General features: G+C 46.1%; 1 long non-coding RNA gene across 1 annotated transcript; it reads right to left on the reverse strand.

The window, feature by feature from the left end:
• Nucleotides 1-212: 212 nt before the first annotated feature.
• On the reverse strand, nucleotides 213-12,014 carry LOC126507987 (uncharacterized). The gene is made up of 5 exons (XR_007593682.1): nucleotides 11,815-12,014; nucleotides 9,634-9,759; nucleotides 8,901-9,040; nucleotides 8,469-8,588; nucleotides 213-554 (listed from the first exon to the last, which is right to left on the reverse strand). It is a non-coding gene; the product is annotated as an uncharacterized lncRNA (long non-coding RNA).
• Nucleotides 12,015-13,480: the final 1,466 nt, after the last annotated feature.

Here is a 13,480-nt window from a genome sequence, read left to right on the forward strand (position 1 = left end):
CAGGTTCGAAGACATGATCTCTTCCCTTCCCTCTTGGAAATCCTGTTCCTGTTCCTGGCAGATGGCCTCGTCCTTGCTAGGAGAACAGCACAGCATAGCTGAATGCAGGAGGCAGCAGTGAGCTTGACAGAACCCTGCTGTGTGAGCCACAGGGCAACTCATCCAGCACCTACCTCCATGGCCTCCCCGTACAGAGAGAAAATGGGCCCAAGATTTCAAGTCTCAACTTTTACCTGTAAGTTAAGACAATCAGCTATTTCAGAACTCTGTCATCCCTGTCTTCGGCAAAAGAAAGACAAGCAACCCATTAGTTGGATTGGACTTGAGAAAACCAGTTCACGGACATGAGACCCGGAAAAGAGATAACTGCACTCATGTGAATGGGAGGGTTATTAGCGGAACAACTTCTAAAATGCATGCTGTGACTGCCGGACAGAAAGGCGACTAACTCAAATTATTACTTCAGAACGAGTGGCTGACAGACTCTTTGGATGGGAAGACGTTGCAATGTGGTCATTTGCACTTAATAACTGAATGCAGCAAAATCAAGGGACCTAAACAGAGGAGACAAATAGCTTTATGAGAGTCAGTTAAGGAAAGGCAAAATAAACAGCTTCTAAGAATAGCTTACTTAGTAATCAAGGTTATTCAAAGTTGTAACGTTGTAATCAGATTCTGCAGTCCGAACTGATCATGCTGTGGTTTAGCTGCAAATGAAACCCTTAAGTGTTCAAGTAGAGTTGCAGCCACCGAACTTTCTGATTGTTTCCAAAGGGTATTTTTATAATTGACTCAGGAGAAGCTTAGTTGTTCCTAGTTGGCCCCTCTCCAAAATGAGAGTTCAAGGTCATCCTGAATGTAACTGTGTGGTGAGAAGAAGCAGAATTTCCAGGGAAGTTAATGGGGAAGCAGGCTGTGCTGGGGATAATGAGGAAGTAGTCTAAGTATCAGCGGCCTTTATGAATTTCTACAAAAGCGTCCCAGCATCCACCCACTACTGATCCGCCCAGCTGCCATTAGGGTGATGGGTTTCCATGGCTGGCTACTGTAGGCAAACAGAAAACACAGCCAGGCCCTAGTGATTTTGAGAAATGATCAAAGGCAAACCAGTTCCCTGCCTCTCCCAACATCACACACAAGTAGCCTTCGGGTACAGGAGCATCCGTGTCTGTGTGACGCGGGCAGATTTTTCACTAGGATTCATATTTAAAGAGCATGTGGCCCCAGGAAAAGGCAAGTAGCTTTCTTACCGGCCCTCCAACGATGTGGGTCTGGCCCCGGGGCCTTACATGAACAGACGGTAAGTTTGCCAGGGTTAAATAATAAAAGGACAGGCGAGGCAGGGGAGTTTGCCTGGGTTTATGGTTTAATCCATTTACCTGTAATGTTTCCTGAGCAATTAGGGAGAGAAGGTAGCCTCCTTTTCACTCAACCTGACGATGGATGAAAATGATTGCCCTATTTTAATCTAAATTTAATGGAGTTGAGGTCTTAGCACGACAGCAGAGCGACAGTTGCCCTTTCAGACGCTGGCTTTTAAGTGCTTTCCCGGCTTTCAGAGATACCCAGGGAGTGATTTAGGAAAGCGTAGCCTTGTCAGAACAACGTTAGGGCCTCGGGAGGAGGCGGAAGATGTTCACGGCTTTTGGGGAAAACAACAACACGTCAGATGAAGAATGGGAGGAGAGAGGCGTCTTTCACGATGCTGAGGAAGCTGAGTTCTACACAATGTGCCTTGATGGTCGCTTCACAGGATGGCTGATTGAGCACACACCAGGTGGACCTCAGCGTACAAAGGGCATCTTGGGGGTGGGTATTCTTGAGTGTTCACCCTCTAGTACTGTTCTGTGACTCCTTCAGAGCCTCATCGAGGTCCACCGTCTGAAAATGTTTCTACTTAAGCAACCATAGACACGGTATAAACTGACCGACCACATGGCTGTTCCGTGGTATAGTCAAGGGGGAGGCTTTCACTGTAGATGTGAGGGAGGGAAGAGCCGGAGGCATCTGGAAGGGTCCAGAGACTCAGAGACTGAGCATGGCCAGCAGATTGCACCTGTCCATTAGAGAAGCAGAGAGTGTGTGTGTGTGTGGGGGGGGTCATAGAGAGAGGGGAAGAGCTAAAGATGAAGACAGAGGAGAGCAGGCAGAAGAGAGAGCGAGCAAAGCCGAAACAGCAGGGTTATAAGGAGAACAGGAAGCAGGACGAAGGAAGCTCATGAACTGGAGACGTTGGGGTGGAGACCAGAAAATTCACAGCCAGCACAGACTGTGAAATGTGTACCAGGTTCGCAGGATACCAAGCAAGCCTGGAGGTCAGCATGGGCTTTGCTGTGCTAATAGATACAGCAGAAAGCCATTAGCACCTTCTGTCGGTGGTAAGGGACCTTCGGCAAGGGGATGATGGCTCTTGTCTAACTGCCAGGATTTGGAAATGAAGTTTCCTTTGGACTGACAAGCGTGACCCCGTATTGTCAGGAGCTTGGGGATGGGCCTTGTGCTCACAAAATCAAACCAGGAAGGAACTTACTTTATAAGTGAGGGAGGGTGGTGGAGAAAAGTAAGACAGCTTCCAAGCCAGCTGCCTTCTCTGCTTTCCCTCAGACTCCCTGCCTCCTCCACAGAGGAGTCAGTGAGGAAAAGGACACGTTCTGACCCCCACAGCCCTTGCTCCTCGAAACCCTCTAAGGCATTTCCAAACCACTGGAGAAAGTCCACTGACTTGGAGCCCCACACAGAAAGGAACTGGGCAAACTCCTACTTGTGGGAAAACAAATGGCTCCTGGACCGGCCCTTGGGATGGCAAGGTTCCACCCCAGCCTGATGCGGTTCTCTTGGTGACCATTAACTGAGGACCATTAACTAAACAGAGACTTTGTTTATTGAAGAGCTAGTCTCTCCCTTTTGCCTTGTGCGCCTAGGCGCAAAGGACCCAAGGCCCAAGCACAGTTTGAGGCGCAGTGCTTGCACTGCGGCAAGATGCGCACTTTGCTTGCATTCCCATTAGGGAGGAGAACTTAGAAATATCTTAGCATTTGGTTGGAATAGTTTGTTTCTTGGTCAAACCATGGTTCTCCTTGTGTTTTTCTCCGATTTTAGTGTGTTTTCAGCTTTAAAAAGAAGGGAAAAAAAGTGAACAAGCCCTTGGGGGCTTAGAAGTATTGTTTATGTTCCTTTAAAACACAGATCTAGGAAAGATAGAATTTCTCTAATGAGAACCAGAGAGCAGGCTGAGTAAGAAGGCCTCCAGGAGCATATAATGTGGGCTCCTCTTCATTCCTTCTGGGATCCCTCCCTCCCCGCCCGCCCATCTCCCTCTAGAAAGTGTGGGATTGTTTATCTTGTGCAGTACAGCGGCCTTCATGCAGCGGTAGAGTCATTGATAGGTTCCGTTAACGCTGATTTTAAAATTTTACCTTTGCATCCAAAAGTCGTGACATTTTGGCTTTAAATGGGCAGAGCAGTTGAGAAAAGTCAGACGACTTTCCACAAGCAATTAAATGAGAGTGTTTTTGCAGGCTGAATTTATGAATGCCACTTTATTTCCCATTTTGCCTCAACATTAGCTCTTGGGTTCTCTTGTGTGGACTCTCGCAGGTTCCCTACTGTTTTGGGGTCTTCTTGGGAGAGCCCGTCGGAGCTTCTTGCTGTCTGTCTGGTATGCACACCCTGTTCTCCTGTGTCTTCTTTGCCTCCTTTGTCAACCTAGGCTTGTCTCAGCTTGACCCCTTCTTTCCCAGTCATTTTCCCAGCTGGAAACCATCTTAGTTAACTCCTCCCACCTTTTAAGTCCCCACTCCTCACCACAGCCACTGGCTCTCAATGATGTGACGTCACCTCTCTCTCCTTTGCGACCTGTGGGTCACTCCTGTGCGATTTCCTGAATACACACACATTCCAAGAATCCCATTTGCAACACTGTACTTCTCAGTAGCTTCCCCAGGTGGTGTCAGCAGGTGGTCAGAGCTGTGTCTCAGCTGTCCACGCCGCTAACTGGGCTCGGTGGGAATTCTAGTGAAGCAAAAGGAAAAGGGTGACCCAAGGTCAGAATGTCTTTGCTTGTCAAAGATGGAAAGCCGCTACTTAAATAATAAGTGAGACTTTGCTTTTGTAGAGAAAGTTCTCGACGTGAGACTTTATTTTGCAGAGACAGTTCTCGACGCCATTCTCATCCACATATGCTGAGTTGTTTCTCCTCTGTATTTCAGCGTGGCTGCGATGGTGAGTTCAGGAAGAGACCTTGAGACTGAAACTCTTTGTAGACCAGGAGGCCCAGGAAGCAGCCAGAGTACAAGACCAGTTCCTCCGTGGGAAACAAAAGGAGAAGCTAGGAAGTTCAGGCTGCTAACTGAAACAGGGGAGCCAGGGTGGTGAAAGCGTGAGGAGACAGAGGCAGGCTCTAAAACCCAAGTCTTCGGCCATTTGGCGATGTTACCCTGCACCTTCTGGCCACTGGGAACCCTCTCTCCACATCCTTCTCCCTAGACTAATTTGTGTTTACATTTTTTTCACAATTAGCGTTTCTAATTTAGGGACTGGAATGCGGAGGGCTTCTCTTCTGGCATGGCTTCCCTGAGGGGTTATTTGAGAGGGCTATAAATAGCAGGATGGGGTCTCTCCTGACCACTACTATTTGATTTTCATCCTGGAGAGGCCAATTGGATCCCTAAATTCCCATATCCTCTGGGATGGTGTCCCAATTTTCCATAAGCCTTTTGTTTGGGGGGGGGGGGAAGCAAACTAAAGACAGAATGGTTGTGTGAAATACATGTTTTTTTCCCGTCAACTCAGAGCTGAGCTTGAGTTAAACTGTGAATCACCCATGTGTCCCCGAGGTCCTTTCTGGGACCTTCTCCTTGCCAAGTCCAAAGGAACCTCCTTTCCCCCAAATTCTGGCACTTAAACAAAGCCAGCATTCCTCAGTAACTTGGGAAGTCAGTTTTTCTCTACCAAAGGAGCCATTTTCCCAAGGCTACCTGTAGTGTCCAGTAGCAAACCAAAGCATATGCTGGCCTCCAGGCTCCCTCCGTGTCTGTCCCAAGCACCTGTTACTCATTTCAGTTCAGAGTCCATGCTGACAGCCTGGCTCCTCTCAGCTCTTCCTCACTCCTGACCCCACCCCCAAACTTCTTCAGCCCCAGGGCGTCCCTCCTCAGCTACCCATTTCCCTTATAACCCTGCTTTTTCCGCCTACCCTTTCTCTTTTGCCCCTCTCTCTTGGTCCTCTCTTTGTCTTCCTCTCTTGTTCCACCCCCCATGGCCAAGTCCAGCCTGTTGGCCATGTTTAGTCCATTACATCTCTCTCTGCTCTTGACTCTTACAGATGCCTCTGGCTGTTCTCTCCCTCATATCTACAGCAAAAACCTTCAGCTCATACCTTAGAGCATTGTTTTTATGCGGGGGAATAGTTATCCCCTAGTGGGCCCAGGACATCAGTAAGATTGTATTATCGACCAGGCACTGAGATAGTCCCAAGGAAAGCCAGAACTACTAGTGAGGCTAGGCAACAGAATGGCTGGGGTCACCAGAGAACCAGGGCAGAAGCTAGGATGATGGCGTCAGATGGCAATGTCAATGACATAACCAGAGGCAACAGCATGTGGCGGTGGACTCCAAATGGACCACTTTTTCTTAGAGATGGCAGTTGAAGACTCAAGAACTAGAGGTTGGTTGAATGACAACATTTTTGTTTCTTAGATTTTGTGACTTTCTTTTTGATATTTGCTGGAAGATATAGTTTGGGGGCATATTCCTTCTTAGCTGTGAAGTGCATTTGTGGTCTCTCTTCTCTTTCACGTAAAAGAATGTAGTTAAACCCTTCATAGGAGAAGGGTTCCCGGGAGTCATTGTTCTGAGATGCAGGGAGGCTAATCAGGCCTCTGGAATGACCTTTCCTTACTAAGCACTAACAGCCCTTTATACATCAGTCACGATGTTTCCAGAGGAAGCCAGTGAGCTCCGGACACCCCAGAGCAGGGAGAATACAGAATCTGAGAATGTCTGCCTTGAACCGAACCTTGGGCCCTTGAGACCCTTGAGCATAACCTCTTCCCTGTCCACTGAAGCTGATAAAGTGGAGCTAGGTGACTCAGTGAAGGTCAGGGCCTGTCTGTGGCAGAGCAGGGACAAGAGCCTAGCTCTGTGAGCCTCTGTCCCAGTTCTTTCTACAGACACAGTTTGTATCAGGAAGACACATGGTGTTTGGGAACCCCCACTTCCTCCCCAACACAGCCCTCTTCCTTCCCACAGCCTCATAAAATGTGGGGTTTGGGGAGCTTTGTGTTTCCTCCTAAGTATTGCAATGAGGAAACCAAAGGTTGAACGAATTTGTGACAGCCAGAAGAGAGAAGAGACAAATGGGAAACCGAGGTGGGTTGAGCTGTCCCGTTGGTAAAGTAAGTCAGGCTCCACATGAATTGTGCACAGCCTTAGCCTTTCCTCCCTGCAGCTTCCTTACAGAGTTTGGGGTTGTTATAGCTGCTCCATTAACGGCAAGTTTATAAGGCTTCCTGATTCTCTGATGAACTAAATATATCTGTGAACAAGGAGAAAGAAGAATGAGAGACTAGAAGTGTAATGCTTATCTAGGTGGATGCTGGGTACTGTCCAGCACAAGACATTACCCTTGGCATTGAGAACAGATTCATTTATTCTGGTTTCCATTTTCCTTGTCTTATACTGCAGACTCTCCTTTCAAATCCTACGTTCTCTAGGCAAGTCCAGTTATATTTCTGTATGTGTATGTACAGACATGTGTGTGTTTATACTATGTTATGCGTATGTTTATATTGTGTTTATACTATGTGTACTGAAGATATGGCGCCTGGGTTAGCTGTATTATATGTACACAGATGGCCCAGTGTATAAAAACACTTGCTGTGAAAGTCGTGAGCACAGAGTTCTGTCTCCAGAATCCGCCATGGGGGGAGGGAGCCCAGCGCTCAGCTGTCTTCCAAACCATACACTTTTATTGCTGTAAAGAGTAGCCTTCTGCAGCCCAGGGGCTGAAGGGGATCCCCAGAGTCAGAGAACTAATCACTCAACTTGACTTTTCTATGTGAGGGAGTAAAACTTAATTCTCTGGGGCCAGCAAGAGGGTGCAAAACTTAACTTTCTGGGGCCAGCAAAAAAGAGAAACACACATGCGTGCACACATGCACGCACACGCGCGCGCGCGTGCACACACACACACCCCTTCGACATGTCAGGTGACTAGGGTGCTGATGAATAGCAAACCTTCAGCAGGTCAGAAAAACTAAAGAGGAGATGGAGCGCAGGAGAACTACCGGACAGACAAACAGACACAGGACTTTTTTAAGGGCCAGAAGCTTAGTTCTTCATTTTATTATTCTTTCTGTTGCTTGCTCTTCTCTATTCTTTTTGTGTTCTGTTCTTATACCCTGGTGTTTCCCTTCTGTCTATTCTTAATTTTTTCCCTGCAGCTTATATACCTCAGCAAAATCTCTCAAGCCATATAAAAAATTATAACGTGGTTACATTCTGTTTTCTAAGTGAATGATTACAATGAATACAAGTAAAATAAAAGCATGTTTTCCATATCCCTCACATGACTAAACATTTTACATATTACAGCTGGAAAAGAAGTTTTCCTAGGAACCCACATACAGTCATACCCTCACAGCTTGTTATAGATTAACAGAGTGTAAGCAAGCCAAGAGAAAAAATGGCTGAGGTGAACAGGTAAAGACACAGAGGTAGCACGAGACATTCTGGAGCCGAAACTTTCAGAACCTTGCCTGTCTGAGACTTATCCATCAGTGCTTTGCTTCCTGATTGACCAACCTCCAGAAGCTCAGTTGTCCCCTGCTGCTCCCCTGACACAGCCACAAGAAATACACATGATCCAAGGCATGAATGTGTTATACTGCAACCCCCTTGTGTGTCTTCTACACACATAATAATAATAAATACAAGTTAAGAAAAATGGAACTAGTTTAAGACAAATAAGTGGAGCAGAGAGAAAGAGAGGAAAAGGGGGGGGAGAAAGGTGAATAAATTTGTTATTTATTATATATAAATAAGGTTACTTATATAAATAAGGTTATATAATAAATATTTATTATACATAAATAGATAATAAGTTATCTATTTACTGTGTGCTTCTTTGGATTCTTTGTTTTTCAGTGTCTTTCTACATGGGGTAGCCATTTGGATTTTCTCTTTTGTGACTTATGACTTGTCTTTAAAAGAAAAGCAAACAAACAAACAAACCTTGCCTATTTCTTTCCCTTAAATTTTCTGACTTCTTCTAATTTAAGAGTGCCTTCATATATTCTCCATATTAACCCACTGTTGGCTAAGACATTACAATAAAGTTACCCTAGCCAAGCAAAATGTTTGTAAATTAAAAATACATACGTGAAGAAAACAGCAAACACATAGAAGAAAACACCATTTCAGCAAGCATGAGAACCTGCGTTCAGAAAGTGGGCATGAAGGCAACTCACCTGCACCTCCAGTGAACACAAAGACAGGTGGATCCCAGGACCTTAGTAGGAGCTGATCTACCAAAAGTAGTGAATTCCAAGTCCAGCGGGAAACCCTGTCTCAAAGGGTGAGGAAGAGAGCTAATGGACAAAGACATGAAATATGGAACATCAGCCTCTGGTCTCATCACAAGTGTGCATGGTGAGGACACCTGCATACGCTTGCGAACACACACACACACACACACACACACGCACACACACACACACACCATATAACTTAAAAGGTTATTGAGTACAGATGAGGACTAACATGGGGAAGGGAATGAGTTGACTCTTTTTTGTTTGTTTGTTTTTATTTTGTTTTCTTTTTCTAGGCAGGGCTTCTCTATGTAACAGCCGTGGCTGTCTACAGAACTGCCTCTCCCAAGTGCTGGGATTAAAGGCACGTACCATCACTGTCTGGCAGGAATGGGTTGGTTCTTAAGGACCTCCTGGAACACATCTGAAAGTCAATCAAGAGCCACCACAGTTTGAGTGATTCTGATGATAAGTCAAGAAGTAAAGCTCTGGGTGCCAGCAGTCCTCCTATCCTGAGGGACAAGACAAATGTATAAAGGTAAAATAAAATCTGGGGAAGATCCCAAGTCCTTCCCTTTGAGTATAAGAACCTAATAAAAGTAAATATCTCACCCTGTGCTCATTGGGACCCCCATTTCTCTCGTTGTCATTTGCTTCCTTACTATTGGTAAGAATGTGTAGGTTGTCTGATCTGGGAGACAGTGAGGCTGTCTTCTCGTTTGCCCTCTGTTTTCTTTATTACATCAGGGCACAGCTGCATTGAATAAAGCTGATATTTCAAGAGCCATGAGACCAAGTTCTGCTTCCCGGGGAATGAGATGAACAATGTATTCTACTCTGAAACCTTGGCTTGGAGCATAAGCTTCCCCCTCTTCCCCGAGTGTACAGGCATCTGGAAGACTGGGCAGAGCCCCAGCCGCTGCCAAACATGTGGCTCCTTCTGCCACTTGGCAAGAATATGGCACCTTATTAAATAGAAACTCAAACCCCAAAGAAAATGGCCCCAAATTAGATTTAAGTCATATGAAACTGATCTTTTTTACAAGTCAAAAATGACCACGTATCAGCAATTTCACACGGACCATGCTCCTCTGTGTATTATTACCTTGCAGGACATACTTAGACAATCATCTGTCTTCCTCCTGGGAATATAGGTCCTTGGTCTGGGAGCTTCGTGGGAGCATGAATCCCCCTTTGTCCGATGTTTTTTGTAGAAGCCAGCCATGATAAGCTAAAAAAGAAACAGACCACCCAAGGGAGGTTCTTTGCTTTCAACCATTGTCACCTGCCAGTGTAGGACTCAGCCATCGGTGAGTTTAATAGAGGCCCGAGTCTCAGTAGTTTGCTCTGAAGCAATACTTGGTTGCTGGAAGAACCGTGTACTGGGATTGCCCGAGTGCCACCCAGGAGTGGACCATTCAAAGAAAATGCCTAGCATTCCAACTGCTGTGGACTGGATCACCTTCCAGCACACTCACCAGGACACCCCTAGACAAGTGTCAGCCAATCAGGGGCCCTGAATCTTGGAGACCCCTCACCCCAACCTTTACTGCCATAGGAACCCAGCTCTAACTGAGCTCGGGGCCCTCTGTTTATTCCAATACCTTGGACATGTGGAGAGACCGAGTTTGCAAACTTGCACAAAATAAAGGCTTTTTGCTTTTACATACGGGACTTGGTCTCCTTGTTGGTTTTAAGGGGACTTCATGGATTGGGCATAACATTTTTAAGGTTCCTCTAAAACATTCTGTAGGTAGTACTGTGAGTTTGTAAACAGTTCCCCCATCACGGTTGCTCTCCAGCTGTTGGTTCTGAAGAAGCCCTTGGGGCAGGCAGGATTTTATTAGTCATTTGCAAGGTGAGGCCAGGAAATGTTGCTAAGAGTCTTGGGAAGAGAGCTGGTTAAGGCACAGCAGCCAATAAAACATCTAACCCACCCACTGTGGGTGAGGAGGGAGCCAGACTAGAGCAGCTGGGATCCACCCACCCGAGGAAGCTTGGAAAGTCACAAGACGGCCAAGAGTGACCTTGAACTTTGATCCTTCAGCTTCCACCTCCCACGTGTGAAGATAATAGGGGTTTGCCACCATGTTCAGTTTATGCAGCCTTGGGAAGTAAACCCAGGGTTTCTTGTGTTCTAGGCAAGGACTACATACTAAGTTACATCCCCAGTCCAGAATTGTGTTTTGTTTTGTTTTAATGAGTGAACATGAAAAACTGAAAGCCTCAAGCTTCATAATAAAGAAAAAAGGAGAAGAGAAAAGAAAAGAAAACCACCACCAACAAAAACCTGCTGCTTTCCGCTCCTCACTGTAGGAAACCTCATCTGTATCCTGTACAATCATAGTTCATAGGCCTGGGTGAGCCAATGCCAGGGGCTCACTCGCGGGAGCAGGATTTCTCCATCTAACATCCATAGGCCTAGCACAAGCATTTGAAAATATCAAAAATGCCACAGATGTAGTTATATCCAGCTTACATGGGGCAAAATCAAAACTCACAGCCTGAGGTGGGGGGCAGGTAAACAACACAACCGCGTGGATCCCAGTGGATTACCTGCAGCCCCGAAGCGGGGTAAACCAAGCACAACCACTGTGTCCTCAGCAAACCAATGCCTGGGACTTGGTCCAAAGGTTCCAAACTGGCAATTCCAGTCTGGGCACTCTTTCCCACTGGACCTTAAGCAGGCCAGTTCCTCCAGTCAGCAGAGACTACTAAAGGCCTCTCCTCAAGGGCGAACAGAAATCAACTTTGTACAGCCTTAGGAGGTGAAAGCTCCAGTTACAGTCTGCAGGGCGGGAGGTCCAGCGAAACAGCCCAGCCACCCCTGGTTTAGCAAGAAGAGCAAAGGTCAGCAGATCGCAACCCCAGGGCAGTGATCTAATTAACCCACCACCCCACCATTCGGCAGGCCTCATCCTTAATTGAGACAACAATTTTTTTTCTGTACATAAAATCAAAAAACTCCATCCAGGCTGGCTCTGAACGTCTGTTGCTGCTGAAAACAATGGAAGCACCCAGTTCTGAGTGTGTATCGCTGTGTGGACGCACACCTGTGGGTTGTAATAGTCGCCAGCGCTGCTCAGTTTTTGGCCTGGATTGAAATGCACTGGGGGCAGAAGGCCCGGTTGCGTTTGGCCACAATAATAAACTCCGATAAGACACCTCACTTTGCAACATCGTGTCTAGTTTTCCTTTCCAGAGGTGGGGGTCTCCTCCACCTTCTGTAAAGAGTCCAGGGCTTTCTGGAAAAGGTCACAGTGTTTTTCCTGTTCCACAGACTTACCTTGTTAATCTGTCTGTGTCCGGAGCCGTTTGATGGACTCCCTGAGGTTTGTGCCTTTTGCTTGCTCTCTTTTGTTGAATGTTAGCTGTTATATTCCAGAATCCCCTCACTCTGTGATGGTCCCTGGCTGTAAAGACTTCTTCTGGGCTTGCTTTCAGTGTGCAAAAACCCCCTTTCACCTGTGTGTGTAGGAAGCCTTGCCAAAGCCATTCTCTGGAAAGACGGAATTTAAATCATGTGTAATCTGTTCCAAGGGGGGGCATATGCCATGCCTTGCCAGTGAAATGATTTATTTTCTGCCCAGGGATGAAACTGAACCCAGAGACAATCTGGCTTTTTTTGAATCATTTACCAAGGGAGACATTGTTTATTATTCTTGCTCTAGTCCTACACCAACGAGCAAAGTCTTGATGTTCATAAGGCTCTAGACCTTCTGTGAGCTTCCAGAGGGAAGGGGCCAAGTAAAAAGAGAGCTTTTAAAAAAGAAAGGAAGGAAAGAAGGAAGGGAGGGAGGGAGGAAGGAAGAAAGAAAGAGAGAGAAAGGAAGGAGGGAAGGAAGGAAGGAAGGAAGGAAGAAAGAAAGAAAGAAAGAAAGAAAGAAAGAAAGAAAGAAAGAAAGAAAGAAAGAAATTTCAACAGTAGAGAGTATTTTGTAAAAAATTAGCTGTCCCCAGAGTAAGGTTTGCAATTCTTTCAAATGAAGGTGGCCGACCTGCTAGTCTCTAAGTTACTAAGACTCAGGGGAAACTGGATGCCACAGCAGGCCCTTAAAATCCCAGTACTCCGGAGTTGAGGCAAGAAGATCCTAAATCTGAGGCTAGCCTGGGCTACTCTACCTTTAAAAAAAAAAGTAATTGCAGGCATTGTGGCACATGCCTTAGTCCCAGCACCCAGGAGGCAGAGGCAGGTAGATTTCTGTAAGTTTGAGGCCAGCCTGGTCTACAAAGCAAGTTCTAAGACAGCCAGGGTGACACAGAGAAATCCTATCTTTAAAAACAAAACAAAAGGACCAGGGGAAGATGCTGATTTCCAATAAACTGAACTTTGTAACAAAGCAGCAAAGTCAATTAATTTCAAATTTTATTCATTAAAATGTAATCACATCATCCCCCCCCCTTTCCTTTTCTCCTTCCCACTCTTCCCGTGCACACCTGCCTCTCAAACTCACGGCCCTACTGCTTTAACTGTTACACACATACACGCATGCGCTCACTCACTGCATTCGACAAACATAGTTCAAGAAATTGCTTTGTGTTGATCATAGGTCTCTGGCATAAAATGGGGACATTACATGGAACAAACAGAAATAACAACACTGAAAATTTGAGTAGTGAAATTAAAGAATTCAGGCTAAAGGCATGGCCTATTATGTAATAGACACCGAACGGTTGAGAAATTTCTATGTCCCTTCAAAATTCCACTGGCCCAGGCCACATTTTCTGAAGGCACTGACTCCCCACGTTTCTCTGAAGTTCTTCCTTCTCAGGTTGGCCAGGTAAATCAACCCAGTATTTTCAACACAAGTGGAGATGCCAGGTCACCCCATCCACACAGAGGTGCACAGAAATCAAGCGGGGGGGGCACTAGGAAGCAGTGTGTGTGTGTGGGGGGTGACTAGTTTCTCCCAGAATTCCCACCTGAACTTATCTTTCTTCTAATCTACAAC

This window comes from Alexandromys fortis, unplaced genomic scaffold, assembly GCF_014885135.2.
Source record: "Alexandromys fortis isolate MF-2015 unplaced genomic scaffold, M_Fortis_MF-2015_v1.1 scaffold_73, whole genome shotgun sequence".
Lineage (NCBI taxonomy): Eukaryota > Metazoa > Chordata > Mammalia > Rodentia > Cricetidae > Alexandromys > Alexandromys fortis.